This window comes from Lissotriton vulgaris, chromosome 3_1 (assembly GCF_964263255.1).
Source record: "Lissotriton vulgaris chromosome 3_1, aLisVul1.2, whole genome shotgun sequence".
Classification (NCBI taxonomy): Eukaryota; Metazoa; Chordata; class Amphibia; order Caudata; family Salamandridae; genus Lissotriton; species Lissotriton vulgaris.
Window position 1 is genome coordinate 685,530,489 of NC_141689.1, and position 19,555 is coordinate 685,550,043.

Genomic DNA, 19,555 nt, shown 5'->3' on the forward strand with positions numbered 1-19,555 from the left:
CAGCTAAAAGATGAGAATGTGGCTGACGTCTTTACCTGTTTTGAGACAGAATACAAGGGACATAGTGGTTTGTATCCCTGGACCCCAGGTTCTGGCCCAGTATTTGTCGATAAGTTTGTCAGCAACTTGCTTCCAGAGATCTCCGCCAGGCTTAAGAAAGTTGAAAGTACGTGGTCTGTCCAAATCATGACTGGTATCTTGGCTATGGCACAATATCACGAGAATAGGGAGAATGAAGATAGAGACAAGGAAAGTAAGAAGGTTAGGGATCTTAAGACTTGGGTACTTCTGCAGCAAGCTTACCCTCCTCGAGGTCCCAATGCCTGTGGGAATTTAAGACCTCAACCCCAACCCCCTCCGAGGACTTGCCAGTCTACCCCCTCCAGCCCAGAACGTGCGGGAGCCCTCCAAACAGATCAGTATATTTATTGTAAGGGGTATGGCCATTGGATAGATGAGTGTCCTGTGTTAGCTGAAAACATCCGATAAGGGAAGACTCGGCCTCGCGCTCCTAGGGAGGTGAGGCCGACTAGGGATCATGGCCCGCCCATCCAGAGGATAAAGAACGCAGGCCCAGGGATGACGCTCCCATCCGGCAGCGCCCGGCTAATAGGTTTGATGGGTACGAAGCAACACGCACTTAATACAATGATAATTATGATGAAGTTGATGAGACAGGGTCCTACCAAGCATAGGACAGCCAGGAAAGGGGTATTACCAGAGTGCAAATTCCAGTGGATCAAAGGGGCCCGTAAGTTCAAATGTCACTTGTGGGGAAAATTCAGAATTTTCTCTTGGATATTGGGGTCATCAAGTCTTTTATTGCATGTCTTTCAGTCCCGGAGAAACCCCTTTCTGGCAATATGAATGTCTCCGTGGGTTTTGCAGGAACACCTGTGACCAGTCCTGTCTCTTAACGACTTCCTCTCGATATTGGCCCTGCACATGTTGACGCTCCCTTGGTCCTTACTACAGGCTGCTGTGAAAACTTGTTAGGCATGGATTTACTGAATGCTCTGTATGCGACCATATCATGTAGTCCCCAAGGTGTATTCTTAACAAATTCTCCCACAGCAGCTTCCTATATGTACCTGTCCGGTCCCCTCCCACCAGAGTTGCAGTCTTTACCATCCTCCCTCTGGGCATCATCAGACACTGAAGTAGGGTGTCTCAACATATCCCCTCATGTGGTACGCATGGAGAAATGGCCCTTTTAACAATAATGTCTGAATTAATGGACAAGGGCATAGTGGAGGAAACAAGTGGCAATATCTGTAACAGTCCCATTATTCCCGTTCTTAAAAAGACCAATGGAGATGCTCTCTCCCCTAAAATATACCGATTTGTGATTGACATGAGAGCCCCAACATTACAGCCCTCTTATCGATGGTCCTTTCTGATGCCACACACTTTTCTGTCATAGACCTGAAGAACGCTTTTTCAAAATTTTTATACATCCTGGCAGCAGACATTTTTTTGGGTTTCTCCCTTGGTGGGCGCTTTAGATACTGCCGCGCCCCTCAAGGTTTCACCAAGAGCCCCAGTATCTATAGTCAAGCCCTAAAATGTCAACTAGATTCCTTGGAACTCCCTGATATTTCCACACTATTACAATATGTAGATTACCTCCTCGTTGCTGCAAATTCTGCCCCAGCATGTAAAGAAGCTACTCTCTGTTTGTTACGCCACCTTGCCCTCCATAATCACAAAGTCTCCTTGAAAAAGCTTCAGTTTTGTCAACAGAAGGTGACCTATTTAGGTCATCTCCTCTCGAAGGAGGTAAGGCAGCTCACCGCTGATCGTGTAGCCATTATCAATGCTATGACGGCCCCACGAACACAAAAGCAGGTGAGAGCCTTCATAGGCCTAACCTCATACTGTAAACAGTGGATTTCCAATTTTTCGGCCATGGTCAAACCTCTTCTTGCCCTCACCACTAAAGACATATCAGACAGTTCCTTTCCATGGACTAGAGAGCATGCACAGGTCTTCCAAGATTTAAAAAAGGCTCTGTGTACTGCTCCAGTCCTCGGTACTCCTGATTATAACAAACAATTTTTTCTTTTTGTACATGAGACAGACGGCTGTGCATACGGGGATCATCATGAACTCCCCCCTGACTCTGACGGTCCCCCATTCTGTAGATACACTCCTTAATAACACCAAGACACAGTACCTCACTAGCGCACAACTCACAGGATATGAACTGACACTCTTTGCCAGCCACATTAACATCAAAAGATGCACTGTACTAAACCCCGCCACATTACTCCCACTGGATACTCAAGGTGCCTGCTTAGACCCACATGACTGCATATTAAGGACAGAGGAGGAGACAAAGGGATGGGTTGACTTACAGGACACCCCGATAGCAGAACCAGAAGGTACACTGTGTGTGGACGGATCATGTCTCAGAGGGCCAGATGGTAATACCTCAGCCGCCTAAGCCTTCACGACATTAGGGCGAGAAACAGCTCGGATTCCACAGTGCTCTGCTCAAGCTGCAGAATTAGTGACCCTCACTAGAGCTTGTGAGTTAAGCAAAGGGAGGACAGTAAATATTGATATTGACAGACAATATTCCTTTGGGGTGGCCCACAACTTTGGGAGGTTATGGAAAGAAAGGAATTTCCTTCCTTCCCATGGGACCAAGATTCAACATGGCCTCCTAATTCACCGATTGTTAGACTCCCTGACACTCCTCAGAAAGGTGGCCATTATGAAATGTAAGGCCCATAAGAAAGTGACAGATGATGTTGGGAAAGACAATGCCCTGGCTGACCAGACAGCCAGATAAACAGCTCTTAGGAAAAGGGAAGGAATGTATGTAGAAGGTCCCGCTAGGTGGGTGGCAGAGGAAGGCATGGTTGAAAACACAGTACAGAGTGTGATTGATATTCAGTCCCATACTACTGCTGAGGAACTAAGGGTGTGGAAGGGGCAATTAGCAAAGGAGGGAATTGATGGTTGTTGGGTCCGTACGACTATGGAAAGACAATGGATGCTACCTGACAGTCACATGCTACCAGTAGTTACGATGGCCCATGGTCCTGTTCACATCAGTGCAAAAGAGATATGTAAACTGTTGGAACCTACATGGTACAACTCTAAGATACCAGCATATGCCGGCAAGCTGGTTAAAACATGCATGATTTGCCTAATGTATAACCCAGGAAAAGGCACAGTTACTCCTAAGGGAGGATTCTCTCCTCCTACCTTCCCTTTTGAAGTCCTCCAAATGGATTACATTCAGATGGACCGATGTAACAATTTGAAATATGTCCTAGGGGCCAGATGTAGGTAAATCTTATTTACCGACTCTAAAATACAGAATTTTACCGATTCAGTATTTTAGATTTGGTAAATAAGATGTAGGTAATTATTCGGTACTTTTTACCGAATCGGAATGACTTGGTAATTACCGAATCAGTATTTACCGAATCGGTAATTGCCATTGATTCCTATGGGCCTTGAGGCCCATAGGAATCTATGGCAATTACCGAATTGGTAAATACCAATTAGGTAAAATTACCGAATTGACAAGGGGGACTTTGACACCCTGTTGCAGCCCTGATTCAGGCTTGTGTGCCATGTGACACATATACATGCCCTTAGGGCATATCTGTGTACCACATGGCACAGGTGTACATGCACAGATGTGCATGTACACAGGAATTTGTTATTTACCATGAAATAGTATTACATGGTAAATAACAAATTCTTAGGGGCCTGTGGCACTGTTTGCAGTGCCACCTACATATAGATTTACCGATTCGGTAAAGTTACGGAATCGGTATTTTACAGAATCGGTAAATTTACCGATTCGGTAAATTTACCGATTCTGTAAAATGTAGACCCCCTACATCTCAATCACCAAATAAAGGTCGGTAAAGGCAAAAATCGGTCGTTACCGACTGGTATTTGGTGACCTACATCTGGCCCCTAGTGGTGGTCTGTACCCTCAGCCGATGGGTGGAGGCCTACTCTGTCAAAGACTGCACCGCTATCACTACCGCCAAAGTGCTAATAAAAGAGTACCTCCCACGATTCGGTTTGCCCTGCTTGGTCTGGAGTGACAACGGGACCCACTTTACGGCTCAAATTATGGAATATGTCTGTACAGCATTGGGTATGAAACAAAAATATGATGCACCTAACCACCCCCAGTCAGCAGGTCTAGTGGAGGTGTACAATGGCATCCTAAAAACTAAAATGGCCAAAATAGTAGCTGAGACAGGTGTCACTTGGGTTGATGCTCTGCCCTTAGCCCTACTGTCCACAAGAACAACAGCCCACACCAAAATAGGGCTATGCCCCCATGAAATTGTGTTCGGGAGGTGGGGTGTCCCGCGGCCTAAGAAACTGTCTGACGTTGAATACCCTGTATTAACTGATTATTTGTACAGTCTGACTAATACCTTTCTTACTCTTTATCACCAGGTCCATGAGGCCATACCTGACAAAAGCAAGGGCCCAGGACATGTCATCCAACCTGGGGATTGGGTCTTGGTAAAAAAATTTCAACGGACTAAGAGCCTCGAGCCCCGCTGGACACAGCCCCGTCAGGTGTTACTGGCCACCTGCACCGCAGTGAAAGTAGAAGGTCGAAAGAATTGAGTGCATTCGTCGCACTGCAGGCATGTGCCTCTGCCCCTCCCCTATGATCCGTGGGTGAGGGAAGGACAAGGAGACTCAGAAACAGAAACAGTCCCGACGTTTGTCCCATTCAGCGATGCCAGACTGCATTCTACATCCACGGAAGCAGAGAGTGACAGCATACTGAAAGGAAGGGTGGAACCCTTCCTTAACTCTGCTCAACACCAAGAACAATTGTTCCCTGACCATACTGTCCCTACTTCCGACCGATAAAACTTTCGCCCCCAAGGGAAGGCTTGCCCTTGACTTCGCCAAGTACCTATAGTCTGTAGGGCTGTGATCTTCCCCAGCTGAGAGTAGTGCTGGTGTGTCAAACTAAGGTACGCCATAGGGCCCTTGGCACCTGCGCCCAGTGAAGCAACCACCAATCACAGACAGCCACTAGAGGTCCCTGGCTCAGCACAATGGCAGTCGTCCAAAAATCCCAGAATCTAGAAACAAGATGTCAGTCTCGGAATTAGTAAATGCTTCATAGCCACCATGGTGACATTGTTCGTCTCCCTCATCCTGTCTATCCTTGGTTGGCTGTTGCTAATCTACCATCCTGTTAAAAATTGAAAACTCTTCTTTTCCCCAAATAGTACCCCTTCCCCCCCTGGTCACTACAAGTGTTTATAGCGCGGGGATGCCTCCGGGTCACCAGGCGCTCTATAAATCGCTAAATAAACAAATAAATAAATAAATAAATCGTCCGCGTATAACAGATTTGAAAGGGTGATTTTTCCTAACTTGGGTGCATGGTTGCGGCATTTATTGAGTTCTGCGGGTAAATCCGCTAAAAAAAGGTTCAATAAGATGGGCGCTGGTAGGCACCCCTGCTTTACTCCTTTTGTCGTCCTAATCGGCTTCGAAAGGTGTGTACCTGCCCCAAGTTTACTTTTAATCCAGGTATTGGAGTGGAGCAGTATTAGAACGTCTAGGAGGCGTTTTGGAATACCCCAATTGTATAGTTTCTGCCAAAGTCTATTGCGGTCCACATGGTCGAAGGCAGCAGTATAGTCAATGAACGTGAGGAATAAAGATGACTTGGTTGCTTTTGATGCACCCATCAGGAGGGACAGTGCCATGATGTTAGTTGTGGTCCCTTGGCCTTTGCAGAAACCCGTTTGGTTGAGTGGGATGATGGCGTTTTCAGAGGCCCGTGACGATAATTCCTCCTGGATGAGTCCTGCGAAGTATTTTTCTTCTACATCTAGCAAGGCAATAAGACGATAACTGTTTGGATGACTCTTGCTCCCATGTTTGTAGATCGGGCTGATGACTGCCCCGTGCCAAGAATCAGGAAGAGACAAGGTAAGTCTTGTGTTGTTGAATACTAGTGCCAGAGATGCACTCCAGAAATCTACATCTGATTTATACAGCATAAGTCGTATTCCATTCGGCCCTGGTGCTCCATTGGGTCTCCCCTTTGTTATTTGCCGTCTGATGTCTGCTGGGGCAATTTTCATTGGCTCTGGCTCAACATCCTTTGCAGGTCTTTCTTCCGGTTTTGCATTATCAGGTTTCGGTGGGCTCATGCCCTCACACTCCCACATTTCATGCAATTTTACGCCTGTGTGACGATTTAATTTCTCCTCTTTTTCAGGCCTTGTGGTTTTTATGTGAGAATTCTTTATTGCAGTGTCTCCTGTGATGTCGTCATTATTGAAGTGCGAAAATGGGTATTTTGTCCATACTTCCTCTGATATATGTGAATTTTTCCCTAAATGGTCAGGGTTCCGTATTCTTTTTACCATTTGCCAGAACCTGGAGCTTCCCTTCATAGAGAAGTTTTACCCAAAGATATTCGTTTCTTTGCTTCTGGCTTTCCCATTTCATCCATTTGAGCTGTTTTTTTGAATCATCACCAGCTGATCATGAACACTTCCAACTGCTCAGTTTGTGGACTGATGATACACTCCGTCCCATTCTTTCCCTACCCCTTTTCCATATCTGGGTCTTGTCTTGCATGGTGGATGTTATACAGGAGGCCTACACTGTCAATAGTACTGACAATTCTGCCCTTGGAACATTTCGGGATGACTTCTGGCGGAACAGGTCTCGCTAAGTCAATGCTCCTTTTTGCCCGAACCAGCTCATCCACAACGCTACTACCACCAGATGAACTCGGTGAGATGGTAGTATTCAACTCAACTAATCGATGAACATTTTCCAGATTCCGCACAAGAAAGATACTGCCTGATGAACGAGACACGGTGAATGTCATAACTGTGCAAGGCTGTGTTTGCATTCATGGCCTAGGGACTAAGAAAGTTGGTACCAGTACCTGTGACATCACAAAAGCTTTAAACTCCACATCTCCTCCGAAGCTGGTGGCATCCCCCAACACCTATTTCATCTGTGGCACTGCTGCCTACACTTGGCTCCCCCGTAACTGGTCTGGTACCTGCTATCTGGCCCTCCTCCTTCCACCAACGTATTCTACCCACGGAGGTTATCACCTGTCAATAAAGGGCACTCTGCGCCGCTAACGTAGGGGCGTCATATCAGCCGAAGATACAGCAGGCCAGGAAACCGGGGACTTCTTTAAAGGTTTCCTTCCTTTCTGGGGCCCCATGGCCAACAGTCGGGCTGTACGAGGACTGACCAGGGTCCTTGAAGGCACCATCACAGTAACAGCTGGTGCCCTCTCCAACATCACTGCAGAGCTGCAGGCGGACTGCCTCAAAACGCTCCAGAACAGAATGGTCCTAGATATCATCCTTGCTGATCGTGGTGGTGTGTGTAAATTGATTGGCTCCAGCTGCTGCGTGTACATCCCAGACAGCGCACCTACAGTGTACGATGCCATCCAACGTCTGCATCGCCTTTTCTCCAAAATTCATCTGGATGAAGGCAACTGGTCCCTCACGGGCTGGATCTGGGGCCTCCTTTCCCAGTGTGGGTGGAGGATCCTCATCTTCCTTGCCTTTGGAGTAACTTTTTTTTTTTACAGAGTTTTATATAGCGTGAACTAGACCCGAACCGAATCAGGTATCAGAGCGCTTTACATATCACCAGTTACGTTACATAAGGACACACATTCATTTTAGGCACGGGGAGATTAAGTGATTTGCCCAAAATCACAGGAGGTTTTGGCGTCGTTACCGAGACTCGAACCCAGATCCCCTGGTCCGAGGTCGAGCGCCCTAGCCGTTAGGTCCTGGTCTCCTGCTGTTTGTGCTTTCAGATTCTGCCAGTGCTCTGTACAATGTGTGTCCAGACCGTCAAGCTTCCATCCTATACCATACACAACACCAATATGATGATGATGCTCCAACAAGAAACCGCTGGCCTTATGAACATTGACAATTCTTAAAGTATTTGGCACTCAATGGCAATAGGATGGTCTGAGGAAAAGTGTTCTTCTGATCGGCATCATTTGAACCGAGACTCCATTGCTTTTTCATTGCTATCTCATGTCAAACACTTCCACACGACCCACCTAGTCATTTCTGCTGCTGCCTGAGGAAAATCTAACTAACACGTCAACAGCCATCTTTCAGCCTGCATTTCTGCCCAGGAACTGTCGCACACCCAACCCCCCTGTTCTTGCAGTTCAACAGAAAGCCAAGAGACACTCACACACGGTGGAAATGATTTGTTTTCCATCTCCTGCTCCCAGCCTGCCAATTATCCTTGACACCGTGATCAGGTTATCTGGACAATGGTCTGAATGCTGTGCCTTGATCAGGGTGATTAAACAATGACCTGAAAGACCTGGCTTTGATCAAGGTGATTAAACAATTACCTGAAAGACTGAGCCTTGATCAAGCCGAGTGAACAATGATTTGTGTACCAAGCCTTGACCAGGTCACCATCTACAAACGTCGTCTGGATCTGGTTGTCAACTGCAAACACTGCCCTGATTGAACAATGAACTAACAGCCAAAAGACTGAGATAAAAAAGTATAAAAGGCTTGTAAGCTGCGGAGTAAAGCAGCAACCTCCTCTGTCTTGTTTCTGATGAGCGTGGGACTCTGTTCCATAGCCCGGGCTATTTGAATAAATCTGGGTTCCTCCTGCAGACGAAGGCTCCTGTGTCTCCTTTTACTACGTATGATGGGTATGGAAGGCTTGGGCGGTTCCCCCGCCGCCGAGACCCAGTAAGTGGGTTAATCTGGTTCTTCAATGTCTTCCGTGTCTGTTAGGGAGAATCAAGATATTAGGTCGGTTAGTTCTTCAGAGAAGAGGGTAAGTTTACCAGGCGGATGGTAGATGTTGTGAAATCTGATGGGCATGGTGCTTTTGGCTCAAAGTTCAACACCTAGATATTCAAGAGTCAGGTATTTTGTGGATTTTAATCTGGTAAACTATATGCCTTCTTTATGGATGATAGCTAGGCTGCCACCTGTTTTGATCAGTCTATTGTGTCTGATGATTTTGTAGCCTGGGCGTGAAAGGTCTAGTATGGGGGTAGAGTGGTCTCTGAGCCAGGATTCTGTGAGGAATGCAATGTCTATTTTTTCCGTGATTATAACTTCAGCAATATCTGTGCGTGTAGTACTGCTGATCTACAGTTGAGGAGAGATAGAGGCCGGGCGCCTCAGTGGTGGTGTATGCTGTATGTATAAAAGCGTATTGAGGGGTTCTGGGTGACAGGACAGGTCTAGGGATTCTATTAGTGCTCACTAAGACTGGGAATGCAAACAGGACCGAGTTCTAGCTAATTTTGAGCTAAGAGTCGTTGACATCATCTGCTTTTTGTTCTGAAATGGGTCGGAGAGCTCAGCTGGAATGATGTGCCTGATTCCTCATAGGATTGGTGGGCTATGGGCCGCTAAGTGGGGATATGGAAGTGGATGGAAGGGGGGAAGGAGTGTAGTTACCTGCCATGTGTGAGCAAGGAGGCTTAATCCGGTTTGGAAGGCTTTGTTGTAGGTGTAGGATATCTGCCGCTAGGGAGACTATTTTCAGCTCCATTCGGTCAGTAGCTGGGAAAGTATGCTGAAAGGGCATGTTGTCTTCGTCAGGAGCCGTGTATGACTAAGGTCTGTGGAAGGAGAGGGAATTAGGTTGTGGGATTGAGTGGTATCATTGAGGTTAGGAGTGGGGATAGATTGGATGTGTGGAGTCAGGTTTTTGTTGCTTCCGGTCAAGAGGTTAGAGGGAGGTGTTGTGGGTCTTGGGTCCAGGGGAGTGGAGAAGAGCAATGGTAAGGAGGAAGTCTGTGTCCAGAGGATTGGCAGTGTGATTAGAAGTGGGGTTGGCTAGGGCAAGTGGTTGTGGGTCGGGGGTAGTGAGCGGTGGCGAAAGGGAGGTCAGTGTCTGAGGGATAATCGTGGCGTTGGGTATGGAGATGGTTTGGACAGGCGGAGTAGGGACAGTAGTGGAGTTGAAGATAATTTGCGTGGGCAGAGTCGGGTCTCCTAAAGTCAAGGGGGGTGCCTGCAGTGGGTTCAGTCACGGAAAGAGTTGTTTGAGTCCTATCTGCCTAGCTCAGGATCAGCCTTGTGGTGTTTAGTAACTGTGCATTTGCTAGACCTAGTGGTATTGGTTGAGGCCATTGTAGAGGGTGTTTGATGGCGAAGTGTGAGGATAGGGGTGGTGAGATTATAATTAGTGATGGAGGATGTCCATTAGTTGTAGCGTGGGTCGCCCAGGGAGGGAGATTGGGTCGGTTCTGTTTTTTTTTTGTTTGGCGGGTGATTTGGTTTGATGGTATTGATGAGTTAGAGAGGAGAGTAATGTTGTGAAGTGCTGATCAAAAATGGTGAGCTGCGGGTCAGTGTCCTGTATGAGAATGTTTCCTGTTCTGAAGATAGAAATTGTGAGTTCCCCTTTAAAGGTAGGGGTGACCGTTGTGGAGATTTTTTCGCCGTAGGGAATATTTACTGATTTGGTGACTTGAAAGTGAAAAAGGAAGGTGTTTTTCTACTTAGTCAGACGATTTGTGTAAAAGATTAAGTTTGTTTTCATGTTACCATTAGTAGTGGTGTGGTAGTTGGCTTGTCCTCTGCAATGTAAAAAAACTAGATAAAGTACAGCGATCGTGAAGCAGGCACTGCGTTAATTATGAAAACAAAACACAGTGACCGGAGAAGCTTAAATGCTAATCAAATGTAAAAAAATACAAGGGAAAGCCTTCTCAGCCCAATATATAAATGGAAACACCAATATATTTTAATAAAAAGGCCTTTTCCAAGGGCCTATCCGAACCTCTGGACTTTCCCAAACGACGCCGCCTCGCAGCCCCCTCGGCTACTAACAGATGTTCCCTCTCAAGAAGGCACTCGCATGGGGTTCCTCATATACTTCCAACAACCTCAGTCTCACCTCCGATACTCACAAGGCCTTAAGTCCATCTCTTCATGCAGCTGTCACTAATAAGACGTACCAGTCCACACACCTTAGATACTCAAATCTAACATTCCCCAGCCTTCACGATGGCAACTGTAGCCCCATCAGATACAACACCTACTCCAACAGCTCCCACCATACTCACAGCTGCCCCGCTACCCCATCAATTGCTTACTGACGTTCCTGTTATACTCCCAGCTACCCTCCATCATCGGATACAGCAGTGCCGGGTCTTTCTCGAAATTCTGACGACAGCGCACCTTTGTAATGACTGCTGCCTTGGCAACCCACTAGATACTCCCAGCTACAAGGTCCATCCAGACAGTCCTTCGGGTACTTGGGCTAACCTCCTCTCACTGCAGTCCACCAGGTCCCCAAAGCAGCTGCAAGATTCCTGGCAGGCGCGACTGCATGCCCCAAACAGGCTGCAGAGCAGCACCGCAAACACCCAAAGGTGCAGTCCGGGCCACAGGATTCCCAGCAACTGCCAACAGAACCCCATCGCTGCCAGCAGGTGAGATCCCTGGGGCTCCTGTACTCCTGAGCCTTCCCCACATACAGCTGCTCCAACAAGACACGGCAGAGTAAGCTTTGCTCTGAGGGAAGTCGACCCTCGCAGCACCTCCGAGAGATACCGAAAGGGAGAACTCTCCTGCCACCTCCAAGAGGACCACGGCTTGGCTGTATGACAAAGTCCCTGCTCATTTCCAAGCTGTGAAGGCACTAGGCTCCACTCCACGCCACCCAAGAGATGGACAATCCGAGTACCTCCTCAGCCCAAGTTAGAGAGGAGCACTCTGAATTCCTTCTAGGCAGTTCCGATCTCAAATTCCGATAAGGCAGGGTTGCAGGCACACAGCCGCCTTTAAGCCAGAATGTGAAAGCGCACGTGAAAAAAAATATTTGCAATCCTATAGGTCCGGCATTTAAATGCAAGACCTATAGGATTGCAAACAAATGGCGACCATTGTCTCATCTTCTTTGAAAGTGGGCATGGCGCGCCAAATGTAAGCAAAGCACGTCGTCGTGCTTGCAGCAGGAGAAGCTCAATAAATAAAAAAAGTACAAGCACTGTATTTATCCACATTTATTTTTGCCACAAGCAAAAGACGGCGCTACAGCTAGTATTTTTCCACATTTATTTAAATTGACAATGCACACATGCGCTCAGTTGTTATTGGTCAACACTATACGCTGAAAAACCTGTAGTATATTTAGCACCAGACTCATTAATTCATTGTCAGAAATTAACAGGTAGCTGTAGTTTTTCAATGTAGTGATGACAGAACAGGGGTGCATTTTTGCCACCGGAAGCACAGTAGGGTTGTGCTCATCTAAAGAAAGAAAACACATAATTGACAGAGGAATAATTTTCAGTATTGGAATATGGTTGTTTTTTTGTAACCTGCTTTGTTTCATTGGTGGGCTGCTGTGTAGTGGAAGAGCCCAGACGTAAACAGCATGCCTTTGCACAACGGGCATGACTGCACACACAGTTATAATCTATCAAAACTGCAAAGCGGACATCATCCTCATGATTGTCGAGGCCATTGTCATGATTTTTACTGTCATCGAGCCCAGGTACTTTCTCCAACACCAGTTTGGATTCTGGGACTTGAAATTTTACTTTTCCAGCCATGTGAACTGGTGGGCCTACAATCTTACCAGGTGGGCCTGTAATCTCAGCGTACTTTGACGTGTCCGCTATAATTCATGGACTAGTAGGAATCCTACTTTTTGGGTGGACAAACACCCGAACCATATCTCTTCTAGTGCCTTCAATCACATAAGCCCTTCCTTTGTTTGGAAAAAACATGCAGATGGTTTGTGTTGATGATGTAGTAGTATCTGTTCAATCGGACGTTGCTGTAACCAAACAGGTCTCTTTGTACCAGAATGAAATAAAGGGGCAGAGAGTGTCTGGTGGGGTATGAAAGAGGCATGAAATTAAGTCAGAACTACACAGCTTTCGTATTCTGCACACCTGACATTCCACAGATGCAGTTATGGCTGCTGGACAAAAGTTTTTGACCGGGCACCCTTTTTAAAAAAATTAATTAGGCACTGAAACCGCTTCACACATCAGCACTGAACTTGTGTTGAAGACTGAGACCGGCGCCTTCTGAGTGTGTATTGCCATTTTGTATCTAAAATTTACTGCCCCACCACTTTTAAAATCCACCAGCCAAGGACATGCGTTTGGTTGGTGACAGCACGCATTGTGCTTAAATGACACACTGGAAAAACCATTTGTAATTATTTAATGCACACGCACTCTGTGTTGTTTAATGAAACATTTAATTTCACTTCATGCAGCCTGCCTGTTGGAATGCAACAAACATTTTAAGATATTATGAAAGCGTTTAAAACATGGTCCATTAAACAACACAGAGTGCGTGTGCATTAAATAATTACAAATGATTTTACCAGTGCGTCATTTCAGCACATGAATCAAAAGAGCCACAACTCACACAACAATGGTGTGAATAGAGGCTCCTAATCTAACTCTGGCAGGGGGCTCTAAAAGGGGTGAAGCCTCATTAACAAGTTTAATGGTCTTTCAAAGACCTGTGAAGTGCTTGGGTGCGGCTGGCAGCTCCGTGTCTGCCCAGGAAGGTGTCTCAGCCCGGGCTGGCACCTCTTAACCCTCTAAGCAAGGGGAGACACCAGATTGCAGCACAACAAAATGTACTAGTATTTTCCCGTTTTTTACATATAAATACAGATAAAGGAAAACTTGTTTTCCGTCTGTATTTATATGTAAAAATCTGTAAAAACGGAAAACCGGGAGCCCTACTTATAATGAATCAGAGGCCAGTGTTTGGAAGAACAAAGGCACAAGCCAAAAAAAAGTATGGGTGGTGTAGTGGGTGGGGCCTCTCTCCCATACTGAACTACCCAAGATCTTCCCTAGAGCAGCGCTTGTGCGCTGGCTCTAGGCTCGACCTAAAAATGAATGTACACTGATATACAGAAAACAGTAAATGGTCTCCATATACTATATTTTTAAAGGAAAATTTCATGTGGGTCACTTGTTTCCTAATCTAAGTGGGATAGAATTATAAAGATCTACCCTTGGGATTCTGTTAGGGTGGTTGGCTGTTTGCATGATTTCATCTCAAAGGGATAATGTCTAAAATAATTGTATTCATCCACAAATTCCAATGCTTGGAAAATAAATATTGAAAACTCAGGATCTTGTTCTTGTAAACTAAAAATGGCATGGGTATCATCTACATACATGAAGCAGACTTAAGATCAGATACATGTTAAAATATTGGGATGATATTAATTTGCCTTGCAATGGTCCCCGGATAACTTCTTTAGAATCAATCATTTTTATTGTGTGGTGATACGTGCCTACTACACAGCTTAACTGCCTACATCCAGGCGCCGGCAGAGCGAGAACTGGAGAGCAATACACAGCGTATAAGGTCCACATCCCGGGGGACGACCTCGCGATAATACAAATCTTATTGGAAGTTCAAAGCACCGTGACCAAGACATTACTTTTAAAAACACAAGAAACAACAGTAAATGAACCCTCCCCTCCCTCCTCCCTCCTCCCTCCCCCCACCCTCCCTCTGCATCAGTTCAGGACCTCCCCACTACCAACTCCACTATGAGCTATTGGATGTTACTTATCATGGCAGGCAACTTTTGTACCAGGTGGGTCTAAGGTTATAAGCCATAATATCTGCAGGTATTTCGGGCATGTTACTTCCCTCATGGTTTTCGAAAGGAGCTGTAAAAAGGGAGCCCATAATTTTGCATATTCCTTGCCGCGGCCATCTACAGTAAGAGAAAGACGTTCCATTGCTAATAGATACCAAAGCTTTTGTATCCAATCTTGCTGGTCGGGGACTGACTGAGATCCCTATTGCCCTAAGAGCACCTGCCTAGCTGCCAACAGTTCCAGAGCTATCTGCTTACCCCTTGAGGACTTCAGTAGAAAGGACCCCGGGTGGGGTAGCCCCAGAAGGGTATGCTCAGGTGCTCGTGGCAGTGTAATCTGAAACGCTGCATCAATGTCATCTAGGATTGCTGCCCAATAACGCACCAGCTTCGGACAGTGCCACGGCAAGTGTACTAGGGTGCCTGTGCCACCACACCCTCGCCAGCAGAGGTCTGATTTGGACTGGTCCCAAGACTTAATGCGCTCTGGTGTGTAATACCAGTAATGGACAACCTTATAGGCCAATTCCGCACCCGCTGTATTGGAAGCAGAGTGGAATGAGCGATAAAAAATGTGTTCCCACTCCTTCGGTGTAAGAGGTCTCCCCAACGCAGTCTCCCATCTAGCTTGTGCTTTTTATTTTCCCAGAGGAACTTGTTAAGAAGCCCGTGTAACTTCCGGAGGACACCTGGTGGAGGGCTAGCAGGGAGCATAGGAATGAATGGGAAGACAATCTCAATTTGCGAATCGCAATTAGCGATTCGCAAATTGAGATTGCGAGTTCAAGGGTGCAGGGGTGTCCAAAGGACACCCTGTTACACCCCTGAATGTGATCTGTGCACATATGTTGCACACACATATGCCCTTAGGGCATGTGTGTGCGCAACATGAAACTTTGAAAAAAGCACAAAAGTGCATTTTTCAAAGTTTTTGCAAATTACCATGAAGTTGTACTTCATGGTAATTTGCGTGCCCTATTAGCGAATTCGCTATTTTTGATACTTTCATGCATTGCATTTAAGGAATCTCAATTAGAGATTCCTTAAATACAAACAATCGCATTTTAGCGAATTCTCTATTTGCGATTTTTGCATTTGGGATGATGCATCCCAAATGCAAAAATTGCACTCGCAAAGGGCCAGATTCTGAGAATCTGGCCCTTTTGCAAGCGCATTTCGCTTGATGCATCTGGCCCAAAGTTATCTCTAAAGCCGAAGGAGCGTAGAACTGTGAGAGAAACTCCCAATCAACACGGTCAAAGGCTTTCTCTGCATCAATTGAGAGAAAGAAGGCTTGAGCGCGAGATCGATGGGTCAGATCACTGAGGTGAAGGAGTCTCTTAGTATTGTCCCCTCCCTGATGCGTCACAATAAATCTGGATTGATCTGGATCTATCAGGCCATCCATAAGCGGGCTAAGTCATGCAGCCAAAACACTCACAAATAACTTTGCGTCTATGTTAAGAAGCGAGATTGGACGATATGACCCACACTCTTTAGGGTCTTTCCCGGGCTTAGGGATGACCGAGATAACCACCTCAGACATTGACGGCATTACTGCTCCCGTATCAAGGAAGGAGTCAAAAAGCTTTGTTAAAAGGGGAGCCAGGTCTGTGCAAAATGACTTATAAAACAACGCTGGAAAGCCATCCGAATCTGGTGACTTGGCTACCTTCAATCGCGATACGCTGAGATGACTTCCTCAATGCGTATGGCTAATCGTCAGACGAGGACTTAAACAGAGGAGTGATACCGCAAGACTTTAAATATGCCCCCGAGTCGTGTAAGTGGGTATCTTCTTTCGCTTATAGGCGTTGATAAAATTTACGAAAAGCGTCAGCAATAAGAGCATCCGTGGAATGCTCAACTGCATACAAGTCCCGGATAGATTGGATGGCCGACCCCTGGGCCTGCGCCCGTAACCGATGTGCAAGCATCCGCCCACATTTATCCCCACTGAGATTGAATTTGTGATGCAGCCTCAGGAGAGCATGCTCTGCCCTATCTAGATCCAGATGTTTTAACATGTGCCGCCTTGTCTCTAGTACTCTCCAGATTCTTGGGTCTCCAGTTCACTTATGAACTGCTTCCAGCAACCGTGCATAGGATGCTGCAATTGCATTAAATTTGCCTCCCAACACAAGCTTTAGTGCCTCCCAGGTTGCTTTAAGAGGAGTACCTTCTTGATCATTCTCCAAGAGATACTGTGCTATAGTATCTTTAATGTGCTTAGTGACGTCCTCTGAGTGAAGAAGTGATTCATGGAGGCGCCACCCGGAGGTCATTGGGCGGGAACCCTGTGGTGTGAATAAGACAGAAATGAGTGCGTGATTGGAAAGGGAGCGTGGGGTGATGTCTGCCGAGTGTAAATATGGGAGGAGAGAGGAAGAGGCCAAAAAGTGGTCTAAGCGCGCGTATGTTTTGTGTGCGGCTGAGAAATACATGTATTCGGGCTCGCTAGGGTGTTGGACATGCCATACATCACTCAGTCCACAGTCAGTCAACCATTGTTTCCCCCTTTGCATCAATGTCGGATAACTTCTTTAGAGGGAAATGAAAATAAGCTGCTTTGTATTCATTGCATACTCCGCTTGAAGAAAGAATCAACACAGTCAAGCTGTGACTGCATGTTGCGAGAGACCCCATTTATTTAATATCTATATTTCCCCTCTGATTCGATCTTTGAAGGAAAGAAATATGACAGTTTTTAATTATGCAGATGACCTACAATTGGTCTTCAAGATAGATGGCTCCGACCACTCTGTGGCAGACCTTCAGGGAACAATGTTACACATACAAAAGTGGATGGACTATAACCACTTGAAACTGAACCCGGGTAAGACAGAGCTTGTTCTGACCGGGGACAGCCATAAATTCTGGAGTCCACATTACTGGCCTGCTGAGCTGGGCCTACCACCTTCCTCCTCCAGCTCGGCCAAAACATTGGGAGTTTCCCTCAATAATGAACTCTCATTGAAGACCCAGGTAATCACGGTGATCTCAAAGTGTTTTTTCCAGATGCGCAAGATTAGGAAAATTCATCATTTCTTCATCCATGATGCTCTGATCCGGATCATAACCGCTACTGTTACATCTCATCTAGATTATGCTAACTCGGTGTACCTGGGAATGCCACTCTATTTGTTCAAACGTCAGCAGCTGGTACAAAATCAGGCAGCTCGGCTGATCATTCGACAACCAAGATGGCAACCGGTCTCTCCTGCGCTCCAAAAATTACATTGTCTTCCCATTTCTCAGCGCTGTGCTTTCAAAACAGGCTGCCTTGTGTTTAAGGCCCTGTATGACAAAAGTCCTGTATTTATTAACAACTTGTTATCTAGGTATGCCCCAATCCGAAGCCTCCGCTCTGCCCATCTCTCTTTGCTATCATTCCAAAGTTTAAGCGAGTCCGTCAAGGTGGCTTCAGATTTGCGGTCCTTGCTCCTAAACTCTGGAACTCCTTCCCTTTGGTAATTCGGTCTTATACTGATACTATGCAGTTCAGGAAGCTTCAAAAGAGCTGGTTGTTCCGGCAAGCATACAATATGGTATAGTGGAAAGCATTGCTGTCTGTTTAGTCTGCCTTGTAGCATATTATGTTTCTGGTCAGCGCCATGAATCCACCCGGTGTAAGTGCGCCTTATAAATATCCACTAACATTAACATCAAATATTCTAATTGTCCTCTCATAGGCAATGGACAACAATCCTACTGGTCCTCCCGGTTAGATTATGGGTCAAATTTTATGTTGCAAGAGTGTCCTTATTCAGTCTCTCATTACCACAGTAAAGATACAACAAAAAGTGATTTTCATCTGGTGTAATAAACGGCATTCAGTGACAACGTGCTTAAAAATATTGAACTTAACCCAGACTAGCCTCTTTGGGAATGTCGTCCCATTCCCATTTAACCCTATGATTGTCAAAATAACAATTCATAACAAAGTATGTGTGTGTTTTGCTTTCGGAGGATGGCAGAAGGGGTGGTTTCATATTTCAGCTCAACAACAACACACCTATGTGAAAATGGATAGTTTGCTTTCTAGGTAAACTACCTTGGCATTCTTTGAACAACTTACAAGGCAATGGCAACGTGCCAATAAACAGAAAAACTGACAGTTCTTAACTATGAAAAAAAACTTTAATATCGTGACAATAAAAAATATTTTTAAGGTTAAGAAATATATATCCACTAGCAGCACTGACAAGCAATTTCAGTTGAGTGTACTGTAAACATAACAATAAGTAGTGTCAGTTTAAAAAAACAATCTCTAAAAAACCCTACACAGGTTTCATTAATAAGTCTAAATATATTGCCTTACTGAAAATTGATTTGAAAATTGATTTCCTTAGACCAAACACATGCCTATACACTGCTTCCTATAAATAACCAATTTCATGGTTACAACATAGAAAACGAATTGTGGGTCCCTATGTTGAAATGGGCAATACCTTGCCCAAATAGTCTTGGACAAACCAGAACACTGTTCCTGATTTACATTCAAATTAATTAGACTTCCAACAAATGGTATGACTGCTCTCTTATCAACAAGCACTTGTCTGCAGGACAATTCATGATCAAAATCATTATTATAGTCAACAACTTCCAATTTATATAAAGACTACTATGGGCATGCATTTGTGGCAAAAGCACATGAACTTAAGTGTATGCAGTTTTACATAAGATGTATGTTCCTTTGCATTTTAGTATGCTGGCCGAATTTCCATGTGAGAAAATCCCTTTTGCAAAAGAAGAATTCCACAACCGCTGAATCTCTGAATCAAGAATCTGATTCTGCCCTGTTAAATGTGTATATGTGCACCTAAATTGACCTTTTTCACACAACTTTTCGGAATTGGGTCACATAGCTTCCAACTATTTGTATTACACGCAATCTTTGACTGGGTGCACCTGAAGCCTGGACTTCGAATAATTGGCTACCTTC